At 35.6% G+C, this 27,917-nt stretch overlaps 1 protein-coding gene across 5 annotated transcripts in view; it reads left to right on the forward strand.

The window, feature by feature from the left end:
* Positions 1 to 27,917, forward strand: part of LOC106882638 (uncharacterized) — a 185,713-nt gene that overhangs the window by 42,599 nt on the left and 115,197 nt on the right. The window contains exons 1-2 of one of the 5 annotated variants that reach the window (XM_052966363.2): positions 20,041 to 20,189; positions 27,627 to 27,728. The exons of 2 other annotated variants lie outside the window; for them this stretch is intronic. The gene's annotated coding sequence lies outside the window, so the exon portion shown is untranslated. Of the gene's footprint in view, positions 1 to 20,040; positions 20,190 to 27,626; positions 27,729 to 27,917 lie in introns of those variants that run through there. 2 more of the 5 variants (XM_052966364.2, XM_052966365.2) reach the window with 2 other exon arrangements.

Genomic DNA, 27,917 nt, shown 5'->3' on the forward strand with positions numbered 1-27,917 from the left:
ATTTGGTTAAAAACTTTTAAACTTGTTCATCACCATGGCAAATAAAGAATCATATAGGAGTAAACATTAATTTATCGTCTACTTCTATCTCTTTCATCCTACCAAGTTCAACTTCACCGTTCATCTTTTCAGGGTCGATAAAATAAAGTACTGGTCAAATTTTGGAGGTCGATGATATCGACTGCTCTTTTGTCCTAAGAATTGCTGGGTTTCTGCTTAAATTAAAAGCTACCACAAAATTTCAGTAATCTGTTAGAGTATGACTTGGTATTTATCAGCTTGAGAACCATTAGCCTAGTGTGAAAAGGGATAGGTACACTGTGTAGCTTGAAGTGCTGAAGATAGTAAGAAGCACACACCGCTCAAGTGATTTCGCGCCAGAAATCTCTGCTGTAGATTTATACGTCACTAAACAACATTCCTCCCATATCTACATTCAATGATTTCGTATGAATTGGTGTTTCTTTTCTAATCACTGGTTCATTCTTTTCAAACGTCTTTATTGGTAATCGCTCTAGTTACAGGATACAAGATGTGTCAATCTCTTATCGTTTACTTGTGGTGGGAAACTAACACAATGACACATACACACACACACATATCATATGTATATGTGCGTGCGTGTGTGTGTGTATGTGTGTGTGTGTGTGTGTGTTTGTGTTGTGTGTGTACGATACACTTCTTTCAGTTTTCACCTGCCAAATCCACTCACAAGGCTTTGGGTGCCTCAGAGCTATAGTAGAAGACACTTGCTCGAATTACCGCGCAGTGGAACTGAACCTGGAACCATGTGGTTTGGAAACAAATTTCTAACAACACAGCCATGCTCGCTTCTGTCCCAGTAATCTGTATTTAAAATGAATTTCATCATTATGAGACACTGAATTTTGAAGATATTTTTTAAACATAATACAAAGTTTTATCTTTGTCAAAGAAAGACAAGTGAGATTGTTTGATACACATGCTTTTATAATGGCATTAGCAATTCAAGTGATGTTAAATAATTCCAACCATGTCTGTTACCTTTGATGTAGGGTACTCACCACTCCGTCATATTTTGCAGAAAGTTCTAACAAGTGCATAACACTTTGTAATCTGTTTCACACATCAGTGATTTATTGCTGATATTAACTTGAAAGTGCTGTGTTGTTTTACACTAAGTCAACCTGTTTGAGCAGACCTCTGACAAAGGCACTTCAATCGCGACTATCCCGTCATTTTAATAGTATGTAGGACTACATTATTTAATGTTTTCATTCATTACTGAAGACCATAGGGTGAGATTTGAGGGAGATTATTGCTGCTATTTCGATCGGGTCGAGTGACCACGTAGTAAGATGTAGGACAAAAAATACTGTTAGTTCTTAGCCTTTTAAAAAAATTATTAGCAATGCTTAAGTGAAATAGCTGAAGAGTTACAAGCAGATATTAAAACCGACATATGTACTAATATTTATTGCAAGTTATTGTAGTTAATGGCTTGCAAGGAATGAGTTTCACATGGTTACTCCATATGGTAGAAATAGCAGCTAGATCTTCTTCAAATTACTTCAGATCGTCTTAAAAAATATGAACAAAAAGACATGACTGAAACGGATTCGATTCATAAGTGTGCTTAGTCATGGCTGAGGTGAGGCTAAACAACAGCAACAACAACACCAGCAGCAGCAACAACAACAATAACAATGACGACGACAACGACAACAGCAGCAACAACAACAACAACAACCACAACAACAACAACAACCACAACAACAATGTCGGTAAATAGTACAGTGATATGTTTCTCAATACCACTAAAACACGACAGCCTCTATTACGCTTCAGCGTGACTGAAATGATTCAACATTATTGTGTTGTTTCTATATAATGTTGAAGTCTACTGTCGTCATATTATCAAATGGTGATATATTTATGCGCATAAGTCAAACGAAATGAGGCTAGGAAAGCAGATCTATGAGATAAATATTTTACATTCACATACGCACACACGGCCACATACGCACTCGTGCGTTCGCATAACACACACACACACACACACATACACACACACACACACACACACACACACACACACACTCATACACTTAACAGACAGCTGCAGAGGACACGGAAGATCACTTTCTGAATGGCCTCCAAGATCTCGAGACTCGACTTATATATTTTTTTCTTGTGGAGATATTTCAAAAATATTAGTTTACCAGTACAATCGCACCACCATTGAGAGTATATCAACTATGATCAATAATGATTTCGCCAACATGGCCGATGAATTATGACATAAAGCTAACCAATCAGTACCATTGTGTAGGCTATAGTATATAAATATATTCCTAGATATATTGTAAGGTACACAGTACCATTGAAACAAAACAATATCAACACGACAATTATATATATATATATATATATATATATATATATATATATATATATATATATATATATATATATATATATATATATATATATATATATATATATATATATACACACACACATATATATATGTATATAGATATACATATATATATATATATAGATAAATATTTTTCAAAAAATAACGTCGACCACTAACGTGGACAATTAATGCGCTAGAAATAGATCACATCTTGTGTCTATTAAGACCTAAATTGTTCTCAACATGAAATATAGCAGCATACCAAAAACGTGAGCGGGCAAGACATTTAAAATCACCTAAAAAAGCATTATTAAACAGGAACTAGTTTCGGATTTAACAAATTCTTACCATTTGTCTATTCCTCATCAGCCTGATTTGTAATTTAACCGCAATCATCAGAATCGTATACAGAGTTGCCCACCGCCATGGGTGCGCGTGCATATGGTTCTGCTAATTACAGCTTAATGGTAAAATTCAAAAGTCTTCGTTTTGGCGCGCTAATTCCAGGAATATATCCGCAGAAAATATTTACTGCGTCTTATATATTCATTATGAGAACATGGGCAATGGGTAAAATATTATTATAAAATCTGGTAATTAATCATATATTAATTAATATCGATTAATTATCAGGAGGCCAGCACATCTAAAGAATCAAAGAGATTCAGAAATATTATCTGCAATCTCAGGGGATTAAGGTAAACAGCAACTAGTTTCGGATTTAACAACTCTGTATACGATTCGGATTTAACAACTCTGTATACGATTCTGATGATTGCGGTTAAATTACAAATCAGGCTGATGAGGAATAGACAAATGGTAAGAATTTGTTAAATCCGAAACTAGTTCCTGTTTAATAATGCTTTTTTAGGTGATTTTAAATGTCTTGCCCGCTCACGTTTTTGGTATGCTGCTATATTTCATGTTGATAACAATTTAGGTCTTAATAGACACAAGATGTGATCTATTTCTAGCGCATTAATTGTCCACGTTAGTGGTCGACGTTATTCTTTGAAAAATGTACCTTAATCCCCTGAGATTGCAGATAATATTTCTGAATCTCTTTGATTCTTTAGATGTGCTGGCCTCCTGATAATTAATCGATATTAATTAATATATGACTAATTACCAGATTTTATATAGATAAATAGATAGATAGATAGATAGATAGATAGATAGATAGATAAATTGAATAGTTATAAATGCAATATACATATATATGTGTAATAAGTGAAAACGCGCAATTATATCACTGTTTGTATGTAATAATATTTTTTAGTATTAAAGAAAAATTATTCCTCCACACATATTTTAAAAATTTTGCTTGAAAGAATTAAAATATTCTTTAATCAATAAAAATAACTGCATTAAAATTTTCCATCGTAATTTAGTCATTTTTCATTAATAATAGCAATAACGTGCTAATTAAATCGTCCAAAAGAAGAGAAAATTCAAGAAAATATCTTTTTTGACTTTGTTACTAAATTATGATAGTCTAGAAAATAAAATTCTGCTTTAAATAGCAGTATTTATTTTTCAATTTATATTTTCCATCATTATAATTTTTTTGGCCTCTTTTGTTTTCTTTACAATCATGTTGAAATGAGTAATTCTAGTTTAGAATATATTTTCTTTAATTTTTGTTACTGCTAATTACAAAGTTAATCACAGTGCTAAATTAGTCGGTATCAATCTTGCAGCATTAATTGTTTTGGGTTAAAATCCAAGTTAATGACAGTCGTGTGATCAGAAAGTAGATGATAGATATATCGTGTTTTTTTAGATTCTTACCAAGTCTAGTATAAAGGGGAGAATATTCCAAATTGAGCATGATTTATTTTTATCTTTTAAGCAAGGGGAAACGCAGTGCTCGTGAGGCTTTTGTAGATCCTCTAGGACTGGTGGAAGAGAAGGAGGAGGGTATCCTGAAAGTGGAGACCGGGTCTGAATGTTTGCAATAGACAGGACTACACTAAAATTACCAAAAGTGCAAGCTGATGATGTTAAACTGTACAGACGTATATGCTAATTTGTTATATATTGCAATGAATTTATAAACAGCTAAAAATGAAAATCTACAGCCAAGCTCCAAGAACTGTAATTTCTGCATTAGTTCACAGCAGTCTTTCTCTTTTTCCGCAACTCTAGACTCGACACTCATATCCGTCTGATAGTTGAACTCTATAACTGTGTATGAATTTTCTCTGTTTCATAGAATAATATCAGATCTATTGGTTGTACCGGGTTGAAGTTTTTATTGGCTAGTATTACTTATTTCTAAAGATTCAGTGACATTCTGAATCTGGTGTACCTTTGCTATGACAGTCGGCCAGTTCTTCCTTGGATAGCACCGCAAAAAGTCATGGGAAAATAATACCTTGCGAAGATTTGGGGGTAGCTGATGATGATGTGAATAATATCTTTCACCTACAGTTATCAATTTCTATCACATCGTTGAGGCCTGGAGGCAATCCTCTTCTTTTTATTGATCAAATATTTAGTAAATATTTTCTACTTCTAAATTACGAAACCTTATCTTTCTAGGTGAGGTGTGATGAAATCTTTCACGGTTCCAAGAGAGGCTACTCTGTCAATGTAGCTGGTATCTTCCGTTTTGAGGGAATTGCATATATACATAATTTTCTACTGATCTTATAAATGTCCCGCAGCAAATTTCTGCTTAAGTAGGTTAGTCCGGTTACCCTTGGGTTACATGTAATAACTGTATGATTACATATTTAGGTACCTACTTATTCAGGAGTTCTTCACTTACTTTCAACATGTTATAATTTCACTGTTGAGTACACATGTAATATACTCATTTTCTACTTTACTCTTCAGAAGGTGTTGTCTGAATGATATGATGTGGCCTACAAAAGCTGTTGGATCGATCTTATGTCTTTGCCTCCATCCCTCTGTATCACATAGATCCTGTGAGTGTACAGTTATTGTGAAAGTTACCACTGATAGTTAATATTTTCCTAGTCTAAATACTGGTACTTGCAGTGGCACTACAAAAACGTTATGGGATATTGTCTTATTCAGTATGTACAGCTCTGATTTTCATACCTCCATAAGTATTCCTTTGTTACCTTTGCTTTACTCACAGCACCAGCGGATACAACCTTCTCTTCAATTCTGAAATACTTGTAGTTTCATCATAGGAGATAGGAGAGATAGAGAGGACATTTATATCAATATATTCCTAGAGTAGTCAACAATACTGACTGATTGCCAAAAAACACTTATGCTCAATTTTTATATTCTGTGAGAAACTTGAGATCAACTGTGTCTCTTTTAGTTGAAAACATTACCTGAACATAACTACAGTCATCGACAAAAATGTTGCGATAAATTTTTCTTCTCGGCATATTCAAACAAGCATGTAGCCTTGGTACTTCCTCACAAGGTTGTCAAATGGTTTGTTGCTAGGACGAAAAAGTAGTACAAGCTGTCATCCTGGAATATTTCTGTCGATAACCTAATTCACAGCTATTTTTGTTGGTCTAGTTCTTAGAGTATAGATTTGTGGACCATGTTGTAGTAAGTCCTTCATTGGCATTGAATATAGCAGATGAAACCTTGGCAAGGTACACCAACTATAGTATCCGAGGTACAGAAACAAACGTTTTTTACTGTTTAACTATACTGCGGATAGGCTTTGGCGATGTAGCTTCGTTTCTTTAAGCACAGTTTTCATGAAGAATTTTTCTACACAGCCACAAACTTTTCTTTTCCCTTGCTTGCTCAACCCTTGCTACATCATTTATTTCGCAATAATTATGGAGAAACTTATTTAAACAATCTATATATTGTATACACATAATATTTAAGAATAAAAAAGGACTTTAGTTTTTGACATGTGTTTCCACGTTCGTAACTAGAAAGTTATTCTCCATTCCTCTCCCTCCTTCCGTCTCGCTTATTTGATCATATTGTTTCTGTAAACTAAATATTTAAACATATTGTATTTGCTTATTTACTTTACTGATACAATCCACACGAATAACTCCAGGTCATCCTGCGGAACCACATTTACAACTTGGATAGTATCGTCTTACATGCTGCGATATGCTATTTGTGGACTATCAACAAATTTGCGGTTGATAAGCGTACGTTTTACTACTTCTCTTCGACAACAAAGATTTCGATTCACTACTCATAGTTCTTCTTTAAGAGGGATTAGTTTACCTTGGGTGGCACTCATCAGCAGTACAGTACTAGTAAGTTTTGGAAAGTCTATCATAAGTTTAAAGCTGGTCGTTCGTGAATACTTTAATCACTTTGTATCTAATTAGCATCTGATTGTATCTTAGTGTCCAGGCTGCTGATGTAGTTTTGGAGCGAAAGAATCCATTTTGATAGTGTTATCATATCGATCATTCTCTTCTGCTTCCATCTGTTGGTAATTTCCACACAGTACACTGAAACATTCAATGTCCAAAAACTTGGAGCACCAGTTTGTGTTAGGTGTTCTTAAGCAACTTGATCGATCACGAATAAAATCAAGCTTGTAGATTTTTTTTTATCGACTCGTGTTGTAATTGTTTTTCACTTAGTGACTTGCTGATGTAAATAGTGAAATCCAAATTAACTCTTACTGTAAGTTGTGTTTTGAGTCGTTTATAGCTTGCACTCATTTCTATTCAACTGTTTATAACCTGCATTCATTTTTATATGGCTGGTACGAGTAAAGACAACAGTTCAACCTTTGTGTTTTATTAATTATTTTTACTTTGATAGCTGTTCAAGCTTTTAACAATTTTCTTGAGAATAGAATGTACTGGGCCATTGTTTTTGTTACTTGTATATTTTTAACGCATAAGGAATCGAACTCAGAACCAAAGTTTTGCAAAGTGAACTTCGTCAATACACAGCTATACCTGGATCCACTACTCGAAACAAAGTATCCAAATAGACTGGACTATTTCTTTTAACACTTACCATTTTATCCTTTAATTGTATATCGTGTTTGTTGTTGGCACTCTGTCGCTTACGACGTCGAGGGTTCCAGTTGATCCGATCAACGGAACAGCCTGCTCGTGAAATTAACGCGCAAGTAGCTGAGCACTCCACAGACACGTGTACACTTAACGTAGTTCTCGGGGGTATTCAGCGTGACACAGTGTGACAAGGCTGGCCCATTGAATTACAGGCACAACGGAAACAGGAAGAAAGAGTGAGAGAAAGTTGTGGTGAAAGAGTACAGCAGGGTTCACCACCATCCCCTGCCGGAGCCTCGTGGAGCTTTTAGGTGTTTTCGCTCAATAAACACTCACAACGCCCGGTCTGGGAATTGAAACCGCGATCCTATGACCGCGAGTTCGCTGCCCTAACCACTGGGCCATTGCGCCTCCACCGCCGTGTTTACCTATATATATATATATATATATATATATATATATATATATATATATATATATATATATATATATATATATATATATATATATATATATATATATATATATATAATATATATATATATATATATATATATATATATATATATATATATATATATATATATATATATATATATATATATATATATATATATATATATATATATATATATATATATGTATATATATGTATATATATATATATATATATATATATATATATATATATATATATATATATATGCAGAAAATAGCTAAACATGTCAATTAATGAAAAACTCAGGTTTTTCGTGAGGAGTCAAGATAATTTAGATATCAGACTTTTGGTCTTTTAGTCACGAGTTCTGTATTCTGCTATAATTAATATCTTAAGTTGGTACAGAAGATTATACTTGTCAATTGAATAGAATAACTACTTGACTAATACTTATACCATCGACCCTAGAAATATAGAACACATAAACGTTATCAGTCAATGATGATCTAGCTCGTTCTACATTACTTTTAAAGAAGCTAGAGACCTAACCACAGATAGAAACTAATGGCAAAAACTGATTGGCTAGTATCGAGTGTATTACATCTTTTATATTTTTACTACCTTTTCTGGAAATGAAGTGGTCCAGAGAAATGAAAAGGAAATTCAGTTTACATGATGGAGAGAGGTGCAGGCATAGCTGTGTGATTTAGAAGCTCGTTTTGCGAGAACGTGGTTTCAGGTTCAGTCCAATAGTGTAGTATCTTGGGCAAATGTCCTCTACTATACTCCCGATCCGAACAATGCTTTGTGAGTGAATCTAATAAACGGAAGCTGCGTGGAAGCCTTTCATACACACACACACACACACACACAGGTGTGTGTATCTTTGTGTCTTTACTTGCCCCTCCTACTTGACAACCAGTGTTGGTTTCTTTACGTCTCCGTGACTTAGCGCTTCAGCAAAAGAGTCCGATAGAATAAGTAGCCCACTTTATAAAAATAAGAACGGAGTCGATTTGTTTGATTAAAACTCTGCATGGTAGTGCTTTCAGCATGGCCGCAGTTCAATCACTGACCCAAGTAAAAGATAAAAGACATAACTGTTTATGGATCTTTGCCTTTTGGCCGGCCTGACCCTGAAACCCTAACCCTAAGTCTAAAACCCGAACCCTAACCCTAACCCTAAAACCCTAAAACCGAAACCAGTACAAACGCACGAACGATGTCATAAATAACAGTGACAAAGTAAATTTACACCACTAGAACGTCTTGTTGACAAACCACAGCAGTAATTGTTTTCACCTCAATAGATGTCATTGATTGGTTGAAATTATCGAAATACGACAACTTTAACACGAAATAACTTCGAAAATAAAGAATTTTCTTAAAAACGCCAAGAGTAAATGATGTTTTAAATGATACATTCTAACAGTATACGAAATTTGAAAGTGTTTAGTTACAAAAATTTATTTTTCTATGTGCCGGCCAAAAGGAAAAGATCTTTGTTTACTAGATCAGAAAGTTGCGACACTTTTAGTCGCAACTTTACGAGGAGAAAGCTTACATTGCCGAGTTGAATTTTTATGTTTAGCTCTTTAACCAACTTTTTTGGAAAGAAATAGTGATAGTAACTGTAAATATACTAATCACAAAACATATTCTTTCAGGAAGTACTTCGTCGTTTAACAAAATGTATAGTGTCCAATTACAAAACCTCCGATAAATTTTGTTAGCTATGGTTCCGATAGTGTGTAGCTGTATGGAATAAACGAGCCAATGAGGAAGTCTCTACTAGCAATAGTTGCGAAATCTCGCTCGAATAATAATAAGATTTTATCGCATTAACCAAGGATAAGGTGTAAACATACATTCTTCCAAAAAATGACCGTTGGAACGCCTTTCATCAAAGATCTACTTGATAAGAAATCGACCAAGAGATAAACAACTACAGCAAATAATATTAAAATGGAATACAATGCTGGGAAGAGAAAAAAGCCAGAACGGAAAAAAATTCTTAACATTTCAGTAGCTTTTAAAAGATAAGTGGCAAATATACTTCACGTTGTCGTCACTGGAAAAAGGATATATGTATTTGCATTGGGATCCCTTCGCATCGAAGACCGGTGATTGTCGTGCGCTGACGACGGGTACATACCCAGAAACCCGGGTCTGTGCGTATCACGTCAGGTCGACGATAGGAAGGATGGCTTCCCTTTGCAAATACTGATAGGGCACAGAAAGGGTGTCAATAGCCAGCTGGAGGAGGTGTTCTGGGGCTACAAGCTACAGTAGCATCCACTCTTAGTGGTTAACCACATTTAAGTGGCAAATATACTTCACGTATACACACACACACACACACACACACACACACACACACACACACACATATATATTGGAAAGTTTGGAGGTGATGTACAGGAATTATATATTAGAAAAAATAATAATCAGGTACTCAGATGTCTAACACAACACACACAAACACACACACGCACACGCACACATACACACACACAAAAGTTCAGTAAATTATTTCTACACGGCAGTCGGAAATGGATCGTGTATTTCGTTTGTTGGAAGCTTATTTCTGTTCTAAGATGATATCTGTCCATTAAAATGTTCAATTTAAGAGGCTGACAGAAGGAAGCAGAATTGTTTTCACTCAGTACTCAGCAATCTTTTCCCTGTTTCAATCGCTTCAATTTGAGCAGTGAGAGTCTACAGCTAATATCTCGTGCTTACCCTCCCTCATACAATTAATCAGAGATAAATTAGTCATCAGCGATTTGAAATTTCTTTTAAAATGTCATATGCTGTTAAGAAAAGGAGAGGAAACAGTCCTTGCAAAATATCACTAGAAAATATTCTCAAGCGCGCGCCCTCACACATTGCTTTCTTATTTTCCATAAAGTGTGTTACTGTAATGAATCTATCCCAGCTCTTCGATGCGGTTATGAAGCATTTCTTCCTTCGGACAAGACTCCTATTTTCGGGAGAATACTGAACCTGTTGTGTATTAATAGTTAAGCTATTTCAATATTTTCTAAATTGATATTTATTCACACACACAAATTGATTAAATACACCTCGCTCTTCAATATTGGCAATCTTTTAAGTAACCCTTAGATTTGGAAGATTAATTCGATTCTGATCTGAACTCTGCTCTATCCAGTTATACAATGTAATGAATCTAGACTGGCTCTATACCGACCCCGTCTCTCTCTCTCTATCTCTCTATCTCACTCTCTCCCTCTCCCCCTCTCTCTCTCCCCCCTATCTCTCTCCCCCCTCTCTCCCTCCCTCCCCCCTCTCTCGCTCTCATTTACTCTGTTACATTAAAGACAATGAAAGAGGACATGAATTATTCTAGATCAATTCTTCTCAAAGTGAACGATTCTGATCTCTGGGGGCGGAATTTATACGGATACTGGGTATAAAGGGGATGATAGATGTAAAGTTTGTCTTCATCTCCTATTTAAATATCAACTTTTATGCAACGTTTAGATGAACTGCTAGTTAGCTGCGGTCATAACGGCAATAACAATGATAGCATCAACAAAATAATATACTTCGAAATGTCAATAAGTAAATAAACCCGAATGCTTATACCATTCGTTTATTGTACGGTATTGCTATATAAAGTAGTCACGCATGTGAACTAAATTACGCATCCAGAACTAAATTACTCTGCCCTAAGATTAAGAACCAGAACCAAAATACTCTGCCCTAAAATTAGGGGGCAGAAACAAACCACTCTGCCCTAAAATTAGGTACATGTACACTAAAAATGGGTCATTAAATTGTAAACAAGGAAAGGTTGTAAAAGAAAAAGGGTTATAGAAAAAATGATTCTTTATTGCCCACTAGGGGCCAACATAGATGGGGACAGCACAATCTGATTTGGGGTCAGATACACGGTATGATTTCAACATAAAGATGCGTTTAAAAATTAAACATGTAATTATATAATCGAATGATTTACATTAAACAAAGGACAATAACAAATGGAGTGGTGTTTGGGTTCACTCTGCAGGATTGCCGATACACCTTATAATACGCATCTATGAAATAGTTATACCAGTTGGTTATAGTTCCTCGACGGACACCGACTAGGTCCAAAACTAGTCCAAAACTTGTTTGCCGTCAGCAGCTGCCCATCAATAAGTAAACTTTACGTGGCGAGACAATAGGATATGGGACCAAAAGAAAAACATTTGTCCAATACTTTGATAATACCTGCATCCACAACACCTCCATGCTTTTGCATCTGAACATGTGTGGTAATTAACCAAACATATTGACCCTTTACTGCAAACCGCTGAATTATGTATTTGTCCCAACGATGCATGAAAGTTAATGATACGTTCAATGTTCATCGTATTAATACAAATATCCTGTACGACATAATTCTTTCCAGCGAACCAAACTTTCAGTTTCATTTCAAAGATAAACATTTTTAAGAAAAACATTCATCTCATTGCTGAATTTAGTCGAGTACGGCATAACTACAGGGTTTTACCCCACAGACTTTGGGAGGTCATAACTTTCAGAAAAATGAATATTTTTTAATGAAATTTTCTATGCATATAGTATTTACTATGTAGAATCCGAATATACAAAAATATACCTTGATGTATGTACATTTCGAGCTTGTAGGAATTTTGAAGGAAACAACTGCAGGTTATTTTTGAGAAGCGTTCCCCACTCGGTGGTGTTTCGGAGCAAGTCGTCCATAATTGTTTCATTTTTCTCTATTATGTGCGTATGTGCATCCGTAGATTTGTAATGAAGTAATACGCTGCTTCTGTTCTCTTCTACTTCTCTACTAGAAACGTTTACTTTGGAATTTACTTTTATTGAGAAAAAAAATCGTGTGCATGTTATTTTTAACGAAAGTTTTCTTATGACGGCTTCTCTTCACTGCCTAGAAATCTACGGATGCACATACGCACATAATAGAGAAAAATGAAGGTATATTTGTAGAAAATTTCACGAAAAAATATTAATTTTCCTGGAAGTTAAGAAGAATTTAAGTGGACTCTGTTGGAATTTCCGAAAATTGTCCTCCACCCCCATTCTAAAACACGTTCACCGGATTCTACATAGTAAATTTCGGATTCTACATAGTAAATACTATATGCATAGAAAATTTCATTAAAAAATATTCATTTTTCTGAAAGTTATGACCTCCCAAAGTCTGGGGGGGTAAAACCCTGTAGTTATGCCGTCGAGTACTGCTGAACATTATTTTATTTTCACTTTATTATGATGAATTTTGCTGACTAAAGTAGTTTCACTCTTAGGAACCCCCCCCCCCCCCCCCCAAGAAAAAAAAACGAAGCACTGCCATGAAAATATAACATGGCCAAAACTGAAATGCTATTGATAACGGGTTTTGCTTGACCTGGGGACAAAGCAACAACAAATAGTACTTATATTATCGATCTAGTTCGATGAAAAGCAATCTGGTTCTGGAAATTAAAACGTAATAGAAAGTAGCTAAATATCACCAGGTGTTTTGTCCAATGCTCTACCGATTCTGCTATATACGACCCTTATATATTGATAATAATATTTTCTATCAGAGGCGCAAGGCCACACATTTTTGAGGGAAGGGATAATTAATTATATTGATTTCCATTAACTGATCGGTACATATTTTATCGACTATGCATTGATCTTGGCGGGATTTGAACTCTAAATATAAAGAAAGGTAAGTAAATACCACAAGGTATTCTGCCTGACCATCTAAATATTATCAAGTACATCATATCTCTTAAAATACCAAGTTTGGATCCTATAAATTAAATTAATGATGTAAAGTAGAAACATTCAGATTGCTTGATAGTCAATATTAAATACTTCGAGTTATTTTTCATAGTTAAATTTATCAAAATACCCAACAGCTATATTATTATTAGTTTAGTTCAGTTTAATGATGTTGTTAACGCGTGTCTGCAATGATTGAGTTTCGCAATAATTGATTTACCCATCATAGAAATAATGTCTCAAAATCGAAAAAATAAATGAAGAAACGCATCGTAAATAAAATCTGAAAAATCTGTGAAAGAATGCAGATGAACTTTGAAAATACACTGGATTTTATAGCTTTGTCATATAATCTGTATGCTTGTTAACCTGAATTCTCTTGTACAACAAGGTGATTTCGGATTTGGATTTGAAGCTAGAATAGAACTAAAATCAATTAATTCATGAGCCATGTCAGCTAGCGGTACCACCTGGGGGTGAATACACCTAAATGGTGTTAAAATGTTTATAGGGTCACTATAAGTGTAAAAAATGTGATAGCTCTTTCAGCTCGGTAGCTTTGTTCTTTTTTTTTTTTTTTGCAGATTTATGAAGTTTCACCAATACTCATACTGAAGTACTTCTGTGCGTGATGACTGCTGCATCACATATAACATCGTTCATATATCTAGCAGAAATTAGACTCCATTTCGTCTCTAATGACCAGAACAAGCGCCTGGTATACTAAGACAGTCTTGTCAAAAAACACCACAGACTGGATTAGGAGCTGTGAGAATTAAAGGCAATTATGTCTGAGGATTCTCTAGCCAATGCAGCAGTGCAGCTAAGACAACAAATAAAGAAATAATATCTCAGTCAAACATGGCCACCAAGCACCGATCAAAATGTCATTCCCGACACTGTTACCAAATTTCACTATTCCTTGCTGACTGGGAAAAGCCAGTGTACAAATCCCACAGAAAGGGTCAAGCGTCTTGCTACTTCTTTTGGAAGTGACCTGGTGTTTGCTGTTACCTGTGTCAAAACAAAGTCACCGAAGCACATGCTTCTGCCATATGCTTTGAAGTCTCTTACATGAAACATCGAATTGATACGGACACTGAATCGCTTTGGACACAGTCTTTCTTACCCACAGATTGAAGAGATAGACAGCCCTTTACGTCCAGAAGTTGGATGTTTCGGAAGATGGTATATCACTGCCCAGAAACATCTACCCAGGTGTATTCACAACTGTGACTTGGAACAATATTGACCGCCTTGAAGAGACTCTTAGTGGTGGAGGCACCTCCCACAGGGTCAACGGCATCGCCGTCCAGTTTAAAGTTTCAGATCTCATGCCATAAAATTTTGTGTCTATAGTTACCAAGTCCAAGAAAAGAAGCATTAGTCCTCCTCTATTGTTCCTATAATGATGGGCAGCGAGCTGAACCACCCATAGCTGAGACACTAGAAATGCAAAAAGGAAGAACCATGTTTGGCTTTTGACTGGAATGTCTGATCCAGGAAACCAGACAACAGGCAGCAGGGCAGGATTCAACATCCAGACCCGCAGTGGTGTCACAGAATCCTGAAATTCGAGTCACGAGACAAGCTTTCAGTTTCAATAAAACCATATCCTCCACAGCATGTATTAAGTGGTATTTCGTTCGTCCTGATGTTCTAAGTTCAAGTTCTGCCGAGGTCGACTTTGCCTTTCATCCTTTCGGGGTTATAAATTAAGTACCAGTTGAGTACTGGGGTCGATGTAATCGACTTACCCCTCCCTCCAAATTTCACGCCTTGTGCCTATAGTAAAAAGAATTATTCTTGTCATTAAGGCTTCGAGAATTATTATCATGCCGGACAAAATGTTTAGCAGTATTTCTTTCGGTTTTACGTTGAGTTCAAATGCCACCAAGGTCGACTTTGTCTCTCATTTCTTTCGGGGTCGATAGAATAAAGTACCTGTCAAATACTGGGGTCCATGTAATCGACTAGTTCCCTCTCAAAAAATTGTGCCTATACTAGAAATAATCATTTGCATATGTTCCTTTGTGTTCTGATTTCAAAATTTGCCGATGTCGACTGTACACTTTAGCTAAAGATTAGGTCTTTAAACTTTTCCCTGTCTCATCATATCCATTCTATAAATTCTCTTTAAGGTTTCCTTCCCCAACTGGAAATGAAAAGGATTAAAGCACATAAGTTATTCTGAGGAATTGTAAAAAAGTAAAAGACGGTATTAGCGAGCGTCACGTCTGAAATTTGTAGAAAAGAAAAAAAATTTGCTGTTTTATAAATACAAGGAATAGTTTTATTCATCAAAGTATGCACCCATATTGTCAATACACTTTTGCCATTTCAGAGGATGCTTGTCCAGCCCGAAAATATAAAAGCCTGGCAATCTAGAGTCAATAAAATCTTGGAAGGCCTCTCCTGTAGTTTCGCCAATATCATTTTTGCGCTGTGTGGTCTGGCATTGTCTTGCAATAAAATAGGAGTGGATCTGTTGACTAATTTAGACTGTTTTTTGTAAGTTTCTGCATCATTTGGTCCACTTGGCTGCAGTATACTTCGGCCGTGATTGATGAGCCAGGTTTAATGAAATCATAATGGATCACACCTGCGCCAGACCACCAAACACACACCATTAGCTTCTTTTGATGAATTTTGGTTTTTGGATTGTGTTTTGGTGGCTCGTCTCTGTCCAACCATTGTACTGAACACTTACGGTTGTTGTACTGGATCCATTTCTCATCATATGTTACAATTTGATTAAAAAATGATTCATTTTTGTGACGAGGAAGTAGCATAATGCAGGCTTCCAAACGTTGCTGTTTCTGATTTTCATTGAGTTCATGTGGAACCCACTTACCCAACTTTTTCACTTTACCAATTTGAACAAGGTGAGTCAATATTGTTTGCTTACTAACACCAAACAACAACGATAATTTACGGGTACTTTGAGATGGATCTGACGCGACGGTGGCTTTCAGTTCGTTATTATCTACCTTTGTTTCTGGTCGACCGCGTTGCTCATTTGTGATGTCAAAGTTACCAGACAGAAATTTTGCAAGTCAATTTGATATTGTCTGCTGTATAATAACATTAGAATGAAATACTCCATTAATATTCTGAGCTGTCTGTGATGCTGTATTTCCAAGAAAGAACTCATATTTCAAAACTGTACGAATTTCCGACTCACCCCTCTCTAAACAAAAATAGCAAAAAACGATTTATGAATACTTTATAAAGCACAAAATGAGTTAGAATAAAGAAATAGACGTGTCAGCTTTCTAACAAAAAATAAAGATTGTCACAATATAATAATGGCGCAAAATGAGCAGCTGTCAAAGTTTACCATATACCTTACTACAAATTTCATACTTGACGACCTAATAGATTTACATATCCCGACGAAGTCAATTTTGCTCTTCATCCCTCCGGATTCGATAAATAAAGTACATGTCAAGTCCTAGGGTAAATTGTATAGACTAGCCATTCTCTTCAAAATAGCTGACCTTGTGTCTAAATCAGAAACTATCATATATAAATTTAAACCTCTATGTCGTCCTACGGCCTCCTAGATGTAGCAGTCAAATCTTCCTCAACTCACATATTGTGTTCAAAATCAGGACACATTAAGTAATGATGTTGCCAAGAAGAAAGATGGATTGATCACGAGTGGAAAGTTTTTGACCAGTGATTAGGTGGAACCATACGTACTGTGGATGAAAACAACAACAAGAAACTTCATAGATGTTGCAGTAATTGTTAGTCTAAGCTTCACTGATGAGGTCAAATATATTGAAACATACCTGAAATTGCCACAGTACTGCTAAAGATCAAATTTACTCCTCTCAGTGTTCCATATTTAATTAATTGTAATTAAAATTAATTAATTAAAATCATGCTCCTCTGCCTTTTTTGACCAAAATTAGTATTTAGGCAGTAGTTCTCATTTCTAAGCATGTAATTAACATTTTTTCACTTACTATATCGAATAAGTTATCCAGCTTACTATTACATTTTTCATGCATCAGGCATCTATGGGTGTTTCTCCTCCCCAACCAGACATTCTTGTATACATATATTTCATTATATTTCAATAATTATCTGGTTTTAAATTAGATGATTTTTGATAGATCATAAAATTATTTTTCTGATGTTTCTATTGAAATGCAATTAGTTGCGCTTGGGAATTTTTGTAATATTGAAATATCTAATTGAATACTGGCTGTAATCATAAAGATATCTATTTAATCCGAGAATTGAAATATGCAGGCCAAATAGATTTGAAACATTTAAAGAAATATTCTCATTACTGATTTACACACACGCACGCACGCACACACACACACACACACACACACACACACACACACACACACACACACACACACACACACACACACACACACACACACACACACACACACACACACAAAACTATTCACTTAATATGCTGTTTATACATTTTCTAATATAATGATGTCTGAACAGACGTATTAGTAATTTTTCCTTGGCACAATGTACTTCAGCCTATATTATCAATGTATCTCCTTCCTTTTTTAATACAATAGGGTGTAATATTAGGGAGATTTGACTGCTATTTCTAGCAGATCTTGATCTAAGGTTGACTTTACCTTACACCTTTCCATTGTCAATAAAATAAGTGTCAATGAAATAAGTACCGGGTTTGATTTAATCGACCGCATCTTACTATGAGATGCATGGCCTTTGTCCACGCCAGAGATCGATGTTATATTTGAAGATAGAAAAGAAGTGTTCATGGCTTTACAACCTCTCTCTATTCTTGTAAGATTCATGCAACTGATTTTCAGTTTGATTTTCTGCTGCTTGATATCCATATGAAAACTGTAGATAGGGAGTTCCAGATGGATACATGTAGTTCTGGAGATTAAGTGAAATCTAGTAGAAACGACAATGGGAAAACAAAATGAATCAAATTCATTTTAGAAGTGTACAGCTTTTTAGTTTACAAGATTAAGAACTGTTGTAGTAGCAGTAGAGGAAACAGAAGGAGGATACAATGCATCGGAGGGATCGTGGTTGAAGTGTGTTGTAATGTGAAGGTTTGTCAGTTTAACTAACTGACAAACCTTCACCTTTTAATAGCTACTTTTGGATGATGCAGTCTACAATTTTCAAGCGTTTAGCAAACTACAACGTCTCATTGAGTGCTATTTCTTTACTACCCACAAGGGGCTACACACAGAGGGGACAAACAAAGACAGACAAACGGATTAAGTCGATTATATCGACCCCGGTGCGTAACTGGTACTTATTTAATCGACCCCGAAAGGATGAAAGGCAAAGTCAACCTCGGCGGAATTTGAACTCAGAACGTAGCAGCAGACGAAATACCGCTAAGCATTTCGCCCGGCGTGCTAACGTTTCTGCCAGCTCGCCGCCTCATTGAGTGCACTTATAAAGTGCTCAGAGTAGAAGTAACCTTGTCTTCTTTGGGATGCAGCTTAAGTAACGTCGTAGGTATATGGCGCCTTGGGAGAGTGGTGAAGTTTGAAACCGTTTAACCTTTTAATTTTTCTTGTCTGAAATAATTTATAATTTCCTGGCTTTATTTTTCATGCATTTTTGATTTATATTTCCATTGGTTCTTTCACTGATTGTCTTCAGGTGTTGTATTCCTATATATAAATTCAATCCTAAAACAACTAGCTGATTGAAAGACACACGAATAACGAAGTTAACAGTACAGAAATTCTAAATTATTTCTACGATATCTGTTCTCAAATATCAGGATACGTAATCTAATTTCGCTTTTGAAAGACAATTCGACGCCAAACACAGAAGAGTCAGGTTCATTATTTTTCTTTCTATATTAAAGACAATTACGTAGAATATTGCGCATGGTGTCATTTTAAAGAAAGTACATTCAGAGTAGTTGCTGAATAAATTATTTTTCGCTAAATCATTTTAATAATATATTTCAATAAATTAGTTCTTTTTATTTTATTTTAAATGGCCACAGAACAATTTGATTTCGGCTCTATTTGAAATAACGAAGGTATTTATGGCGTTATAGCAACTAAGCACGGTCTTAGTAGGACACTTTGTCATTCTTATAGCAATAGAGCTTTAGTTGGTTATCCCATTCAAAGGGTTGTTATTGGTGTTTTGTCCTTGCAAGGATAGCCAGACCACTCTGGGCGATTTCTCCATACTTTTTGTAGGAAATGAATCAATGATATTATACAACACACATTTTCCTATTGTTTGAATTTTATATATAATTTTATCTGTAGCTAATGATTACTTTTTATTCTTCAGCTCAATGCATAACTTGACTGCAGTTTTCATTATCAAAATTCACATATTTCCCAATACCTTTCTTTACCTTACCCGACACTGAACCCTAAATGTAAGAAATTATAATTAACGAAATAAAATTTCTTAAGTCAATAAAGAGATAAACAAATAAATAAAGGAATAAAGACACGAAATTTGTTTCTCTTCCGTGGTTTATGTTGGGAGTGTAGGAACGACGTTTTTAGTTAGGAACGTGCTACATTTTAAATAAAGCAAAGACGCGCGTAGGAATCTAAACAAAAGTGAATTTCTATATTTTGAAATATTTTTCGTTACTCACGAAAATGGAGGTGCTCTTACACAGGTAAACAATCAAATAATCTTATTATTTAGATTTACTGACTGATAAGCGTTTTTCATTATATTCCGTTCAGAAGTGACTAAAGCATTCGTTCTCTGTCTATTCTCTATTTCATCGATATAACGGATACCGAGAAAAGTCTGATTCTTTTTAATTCCTTATTAACCCGCATAGTTTCTGTAAATCTACATTTTAAAAATATGTTATTTTAATTTCCAAATCAGATTATTATGATATTTATTCGCAAGAAACAGTTACAAATAAAACATAATCTTTGCTCTTCTAACTTTTTCCATACTCACATCCAGATTTAACGATATGTTGATGAGGCAGACTGTGGTATCTATTATAATAGATATCCTGGAAGAAAACCTAAAGTCGGTTCCTATTCAGTATGTTGAATTTATTGTAAAATGTTGTAATGCAAGGATATATTAATAGTCAATCGGTCGAATCTTCTTCACAATTGTTTGCTTTAATACTTACATTATACATATTACCCGAGTGAATAAAGTACTGGGTTCATAGGTCGTGAGTTCATTCCCCATACTGTTATTTTTGTTGTTGCTTAACCCATGTCAATTCTCAAAGTTGCTTATTACTGATCATCTCCTCTTCTGTTTTCAGACATACATTATCCAATATGTAACTCGTTGATTAGTTACAAATAATGTTTTAACTCTAAATAAGATTTCAGTCTACTTGGTTTCTTGGCTTTCAAAAGAATATGAATAGTTTCAGGCGTTTTCTTTTTTATATTCTCATGTCTGGAGAAAAAGTGTACTCCTCATATCATGCGGTGAGTCCCTTTAGATTTAAATGAAGTTTGTGGAGTTAAGTGAGATTGCTGTGGGTTAATATAGACATTAAAAAGTTAAGGAATTGAGTAAACAGGAGCTGAAGTTATATTACATGATTTTTTCGGAACATCACATTGAATGTTATGCATTGTGTGTGTGTGTGTGTGTGTGTGTATGTGTGAATTTATAATGATGAAGGAAGGAGGTCTAGAAGACACTTCAGATAAAATTTAGTTATAATCGTTATTCTTTTCTACTCTAGGCACAAGGCCCGATATTTTTGAGAGAGGGGGCCAGTCGATTAGAACGACTCCAGCACGCAAATGGTACTTAATTTATCGACCCCGAAAGAATGAAAGGCAAAGTCGACCTCGGCGGAATTTGAACTTAGAACGTAAAGACAGACGAAATACCACTTAGCATTTCGCCTGCTATGCTAACGTTTCTGCCAGCTCGCTGCCTTAGTTCTTATTGTTTAGCCGGAACCACCACGTCTTTGTTTAAGGTAAAATAATGCATGCCGACAACATTATCCTGGGTACACATTTTCTTCCATTTTAAGACAACAAAGAGGAGATTAAGAAAATTTTGTAAATTTTTACTATTACACACTCACATTGACTGTGGCTTTGCCTAGAGAACGGGTGATTTCCGACGGTTTTGATGGTCAGATTCACTCAAAAACACATTAAAAAAAAAGCCATAGGAAAGACGTACATTTTACCTTTAATGTGAGGCGGTGTAATTGTAAAAAATTACTGATTTTGCTGTTACTTCTTACAGGTGGCACAATCACCGAGATACACTCACTATTTAGCTGTTATTTAGCCACAAATCAGCACCGTTAGAGCAACTCTCTGATCAAAGGTGTTCCTGCTATAGTCATCCTATCGCTTTCGTATATTCAGGGTTAAATTGGCCAATGTTTCCTTTTCCAAGACGGTAGTCTCTAAATTCTTGTAGAAGAATTCAGAGAATGTCTACCAGCAAACACCTAATTTCAAATAAAACTGCAGTACAGTTTGAATGAAATTTTGTATACAAGATGCCTTTTGGTAGATTTTGAAAACTTGTTAGAACTGAGTTCTATATATAAAGCACTGGAGCAACTGCCATCCATTATTAAATTTCATGTATTTTCGGATAATGGCTCAGTTCCTGCGGTAGATTTTGTATGATCCACTACTCACGAACAAACGAAAGATTTAACCCATGTTTGTAATAGGCCCAATTTCCATTAAAAGGGTACAGCAACTAGCTCTAGTTTGCTCTAGATAAAAGAAACAGTGCATTACAAAGCAGGAACAAGTAAAAGCTTTTGTCCTTTTGCAGTTACCATAGAACATAACTTTTCCGTATCTTGTTAGCAGTGCATGATGTGCATCGTTTTTTAAAAATCCTTTACTCAGAAAGGAATGCAGTTCGCATCATCCGCTACAGGGCCTCTAAGACGAGTGGAAGGAAAGTACCTCCTAACCGGCAGCCTAGCCCGAATGTATGCAGTGTATAACTTTTTTCTAATTCATCAGATTTCTTCGTAACCTTCGCCTACACATTTTGTAGCTTATTCTTGTACTGTCTCGTCACCTCTTAAAACAAAAGTATTATTATTATTACCTTCGAGCTATTCAGATCGTAAACACCGACACTCCATATATGTACACAATCTTTCATAAATTTATCTGACGGAAGTTGTTGCTATTATTGCTTAAGACATTCTCGAGAAAAGGTAGGTTTAAAAACTGTCATCTATTAGGAGTTAAAAACCATGATTTTCCCCCGCAGCCTGCAGTTAGCAATTTGACAATTGAAGATAAAAGGTGATGAGGAAGTAATCATGACAGCTGTGGTGGCGTAACTCTAACATTGTCGTCTGGATTGTAGTCACTCTTGTTAAAGCGAAGAAGTGACTTTTTCTGAAGATTTCGTCTGAGAAATATAACAACAATGTGAATGTGTTAACTCTGTCAGCACCAGTAACGTTATGATGGAACAAAGCAGTGATGCAGAAAACGGCTACGGAGAGGAACAACATCGAATACAAACCCACACATGCCAGTAGCAAAAACCGCATAAACAAAAACAAGATAAAGGAATAGAATGTGGTGTGTGTGTGTGTGTGTGTGTGTGTGTGTGTGTGTGTGTGTGTGTGTGTGTGTGTGTGTGTGTGTGTGTGTGTACAAGAATAAAAACACAGTGCCTTTAAGAAACGAACAAAGCACCAGCATTATTGTCAACAAAAATGAAATCGTAAATCACCACAAAAATGCAGTAATTTGTAGCCCATACAGAAGATCCATCCACCATTTAGATTGAATATCCTCTTCAGCTCAAGAATAAACATTGTGAGTTTATTGAAGCATTATAACGTTCAGAATCTTGGAATGTTAGTGCTTCTGTAGCACAACATTCACCGAAAAACAGTTACCTACAGGAGCATAAAAACGAAAATAAAATCAGAGTGGCTTTAAAGAGTATGCCATTTGGGACTCCAGAATAGAAAAAACAGTATAGATTAGCCGAAACACTGTACCGTGTGGGGAAGAAGCGTAAAACAACTTTACTAATCCATATATCTGGATGAATTTGACTTAATTGTGAGCCGTTGTTCTACAAAAATGGATCAGTATTTGGGTAGCGATAGTAGAATCGTTGTTCGTCTTCTACGTTGTTCGTCTACAGAGAGTAGTCTTAGTTATGTGAGCTAAATAGTGAGGATGCCGAGGACCCTAATAAAGGTAGTAACATACCTGACAATTTTAAGTTCATAGCTATTAAATGTTGTTAAAAATTAGGCAAATATCAAAAGTGCCGATAGCAGCACACGAAGATGTGTGTTATATTCCTGACAGATATATTCTTAGCGCTCCCCTCATGGTGAAACGAGTCTGGAACAGATTTGGCTTCAATGGGGCGCTGATGAATTCAGATCAGACCAAAGCCTTTGGCAGGGTCGACCATCATTACACGACGGCTGTCCTAAGTGTTACTGATTTCAGCTCCGCTTTCGCTACGAGATTCAGAGGCAACCTATTCTGTGGTCAAACTAAGCGACCTTCTATCAGAACCGTTTCGTATCGTGTACTCAGTCGGCTAAAGATGCTCTTGTTCATTTGTCTTGTACGTTTTGGTGATCGATTCCCTGCTGCAAAACATTAGGTGTTGAAAGTAATTCCGCTCGAACTGGGACGAAGGAGGGCAGTCTGCATAAGCAGATGACTTCGCCGCTTGGTGTCGGATACATTGGAATTAGTTCAGTTTGCTGGCACTTAACTGAACGAATGCCAGACGGTAACTGAACGCATATTAACCAGGACTAGATGGTAGCATTGCGACTTGGCGTTTCGAGAAGCAAGTCCATGCGGGACGTCGGCATCTACCACTGGACCAAGGATCTGGTTAAGGGACTCGAAATCTAATTCTGTCTGGAACACCAGATAAATAGAAACCAATACGCCACATGCCCACGGGCATATGGCGCAGTGGTTATGAGCGCGGGCTACTAACCCCAAGATTCCGAGTTCGATTCCAGGCAGTAACCTGAATAATAATAATAATAATAATAATAATAATAATAATAATAATAATAATAATAATAATAATAATAATGATAATAACAACAACATCGAAAAATACCTGAGGAATGAGAACCCAGGTTCGAAATTTCCTCAAGAAACTTAATGAAGGCTGGAGGGTCATCCGAATCGTTGTGTTAACAACAAACAAGATGAGGGCAAATATCCGTAAAATGTAAATAATGTAAATAATGAACGGAAGAGATTGTGATCAGTCGTGATCATAAAGGGCTGAGCTGAATCTGTCCTCTAAAAGTTGGATGGTGGTGGCTGACATCGGCAGCACTTGGTTAATTTATTATCGCTAGACTTCCGCTCTTTGATCTGGGAAACATTTGGTCTAGTTGCAGCGCACTCTCTTTCGCCATTTGTGAAATGAACAATTTTCGTTAACCAATAGGACCAATACTACACCAGGTGTATTGCAAAATACCATGTGTAATGATGCGCAAGCAAGCACCGAGACACCCGAAGAGATTCTTGGATAACGTGAAAAGGTGTAGCTTTTTATGAGATATTATTTTTTTCTATAGCTAGTCTCTTTGGTCCAGTTTCAGCGCCGGGTCAAGTGCGAAAGTTGTGCTATTATGTTTTTGTTCAACAGTTAGATTGATGTGTTGTTTTACTTTTCAACGCATTTCTTTATAATATTAAAATAACTTGTGATTACCATAGATTTATCATATTACAGCCTACTGACTCTAGTCCCGTATCATAGAACCAATCCTGTCAATGCAAATGTATTGAATAGTCTAGTGTTCTTGCTATGGAGATGCGGTCTTAATATAGTTTTTTTTTATCACAATATTCATTTTTCATTGTCACTCGGATAGTTTCCATATACACTTTTACTTTCTTGGCTCAAATATCTGTAGAAGGCATAATTTTCTAGCTCCACTACTATCACCCTTTCTAGAGTTTGAAATTGTCGGTTTACCTTATTTCATCTTTAGTTTCTTGCACTTATTCAATTTAAAGTATTCTTAAAGAACTACTTGAGAAGGCTGAGAAGACTCTCAAGGAGGGGCCCGTTCACAGCATATAGGTTTAGATGAAAAGGAGATGGTAAGTGAATCTGGTCCTCCCTTTCTCCATGTAGTCTCAAAATTTTGAAAGCTAAATGAACGGTAAGAAGTATAGGATAGGATGAAGACCAAGAGTACTGTTCATTTAGAATGTGGCAGTATATATTCCGGTAAGGCTGAAGATTACAATAACTATAAGCTGGAACGATTGGTGTCGGTAAAAACTGTCTATCACTTCTTTGTTGATTCACGAAGTTCATCATGATTTCGTCAAACTGACGTAACTCCAGTAATTTGATAAGCCAGTCATGTAGGAGTGAATCGAAAATTGGTTTTAGTCCATCCAGGCAAGTTCTTTTCTCGGATCAGAATAATAAAAATCTTGGACAAAACGCCTTTCCAGCGTTTGTTCTAACTCCTTTCAGTTTTGAATTTAAATACCACGAGGTTAAATTATAAATCTTAGAAAACTGTAGATGCTTTAATTTATATAAAAATGTTATTCACTGTTTCGGAATCTCTAATCTTGTGGATGTCTCAGTTTCGGTAGATTGCTCGTGTGTGGAATTGATTCTCTTGGGAATTATTAATGTAGATGATGTGAATTATATTAAATATAATAGAATGTAAATTATATCAAATATTTAATGATATCTCATGCTGCCACTATTCTGCTGACTGCATGATATGGCTGAGTGGATATGTAACCGGACTTCCGGTATACAGAGCCTGACTACAAAGCACCTTAAAAGGCAAAGGTTAATGTCTCTTATTAATAGAAATATTTCAAGAGATAAAATAAATCGCATTCATGTATTATTTACCATTCTTCAGCTCCGTATATAAGGATGTAATTTGAGTAGGTGCAGTTTAACGTTGCTAATAAACTCCAGATTAGCCATGATAAGTAAAATCGTTTTAACAGTGGCCCTTCCTTTATTTTTTGAGAGAGACATAATGCATCTAGAGCTTCATCATTTAATGTGTAGTTTATTTTTTTTAAGCGGGTAAAAAGGCAACTTCGGTATTATTTCTTGTGGCCGCGTAGAAACTTCTACAATGATTCGATACGGGTTTAGTTTGTTTGTTCTGAACTGGAATGAGTTCAGTTTAAAAACAAAACAAAGAAATAAAAACTCGTATCATATGAGTATTTCATTGACCAATTATGGAAAACATTTTGAATAATTAAAATTGAATTTGAAAATATATAACGTCATATCCAAAGCCTTAAACCTATCCAAAGTCCTAAATACTTCAACATCGGTACAATTCTCCCATTTACACCGTATATACAAACATCTTTATTAGCACCAGGCTCATCCTGACAGTAAAAGTGACCATATTTCCCACAAATATTATTCTAGCATCCGTTAAAACAAAACTTATGATCAGAGATTCACATATTGTCAGCCATTAAGGGACATGCTCAAGTGGTTACGGTCAAGTAATAGACAATCAAATCTATGGTATTAAGCAGAATATTTACTGTAACGATATTTCTACTTCAGTAACTCCATCACTAAATCTGTCTGAAATGTAATGGAATATAGGTTAGTTACAAAACATTGATGTTCAGGTGACAAAAGCAAAGTTTTAAAGGATGAGTAGTCATTTCATATGGTTTCTAGATAGAAGCAAATAGGAAATAACACTTATTGACTAAAGACAAAATATTAAAAAAACAATAAAAAAATTGTCACACTATGTAATACCATCATCACTTGCAACATTGCAATTTTTACGACCGACGTCACATCACACAAGCAACACCAGTAACATCCATCATTAGCACCTCCAACAGTGCCATCACTATTTTAGCAATACTGCGGCAATATCCACACCACCGTAGCAAAACCACTATTTTCACGAACACCATCAACAATACCTAACCCATCATTATCAACAAGATACCACCAGTATCATCTTAAGACTTTTTCCTTTTTTCGCATATGCATTCATCAGTTATCAATTCTTGGTTGTTAATGTATGGAAGCTGGGTTTCAGACAGTTTTTTTCTTCTGTTTTTGTTGCATTCAGATATTGTCACATGTACTTCTGCACTGATCGAAAACTCTTTCGTCTGCTGTATTGAACAAATTCCAGAAAAACTTATATTGACTCACAGCTAATTAGCATTAGGTAAATATAAACATTTATACTGGAATTTTGGATGACTTCAGATCCTTACTTCTGCACTTATTCGTTCAGTCGAAACTCTTAGCCATGATGTCAGCTAGAAGGTTTATTGATGTCGGCGAAGCTAATATTGAACAGATAGGCTACATATGCTGATAAATCTAATTTTAACAATACGGAAAACAAATTTTG

The sequence above is a fragment of the Octopus bimaculoides genome, chromosome 3 (assembly GCF_046866305.1).
Source record: "Octopus bimaculoides isolate indiv1 chromosome 3, ASM4686630v1, whole genome shotgun sequence".
Classification (NCBI taxonomy): Eukaryota; Metazoa; Mollusca; class Cephalopoda; order Octopoda; family Octopodidae; genus Octopus; species Octopus bimaculoides.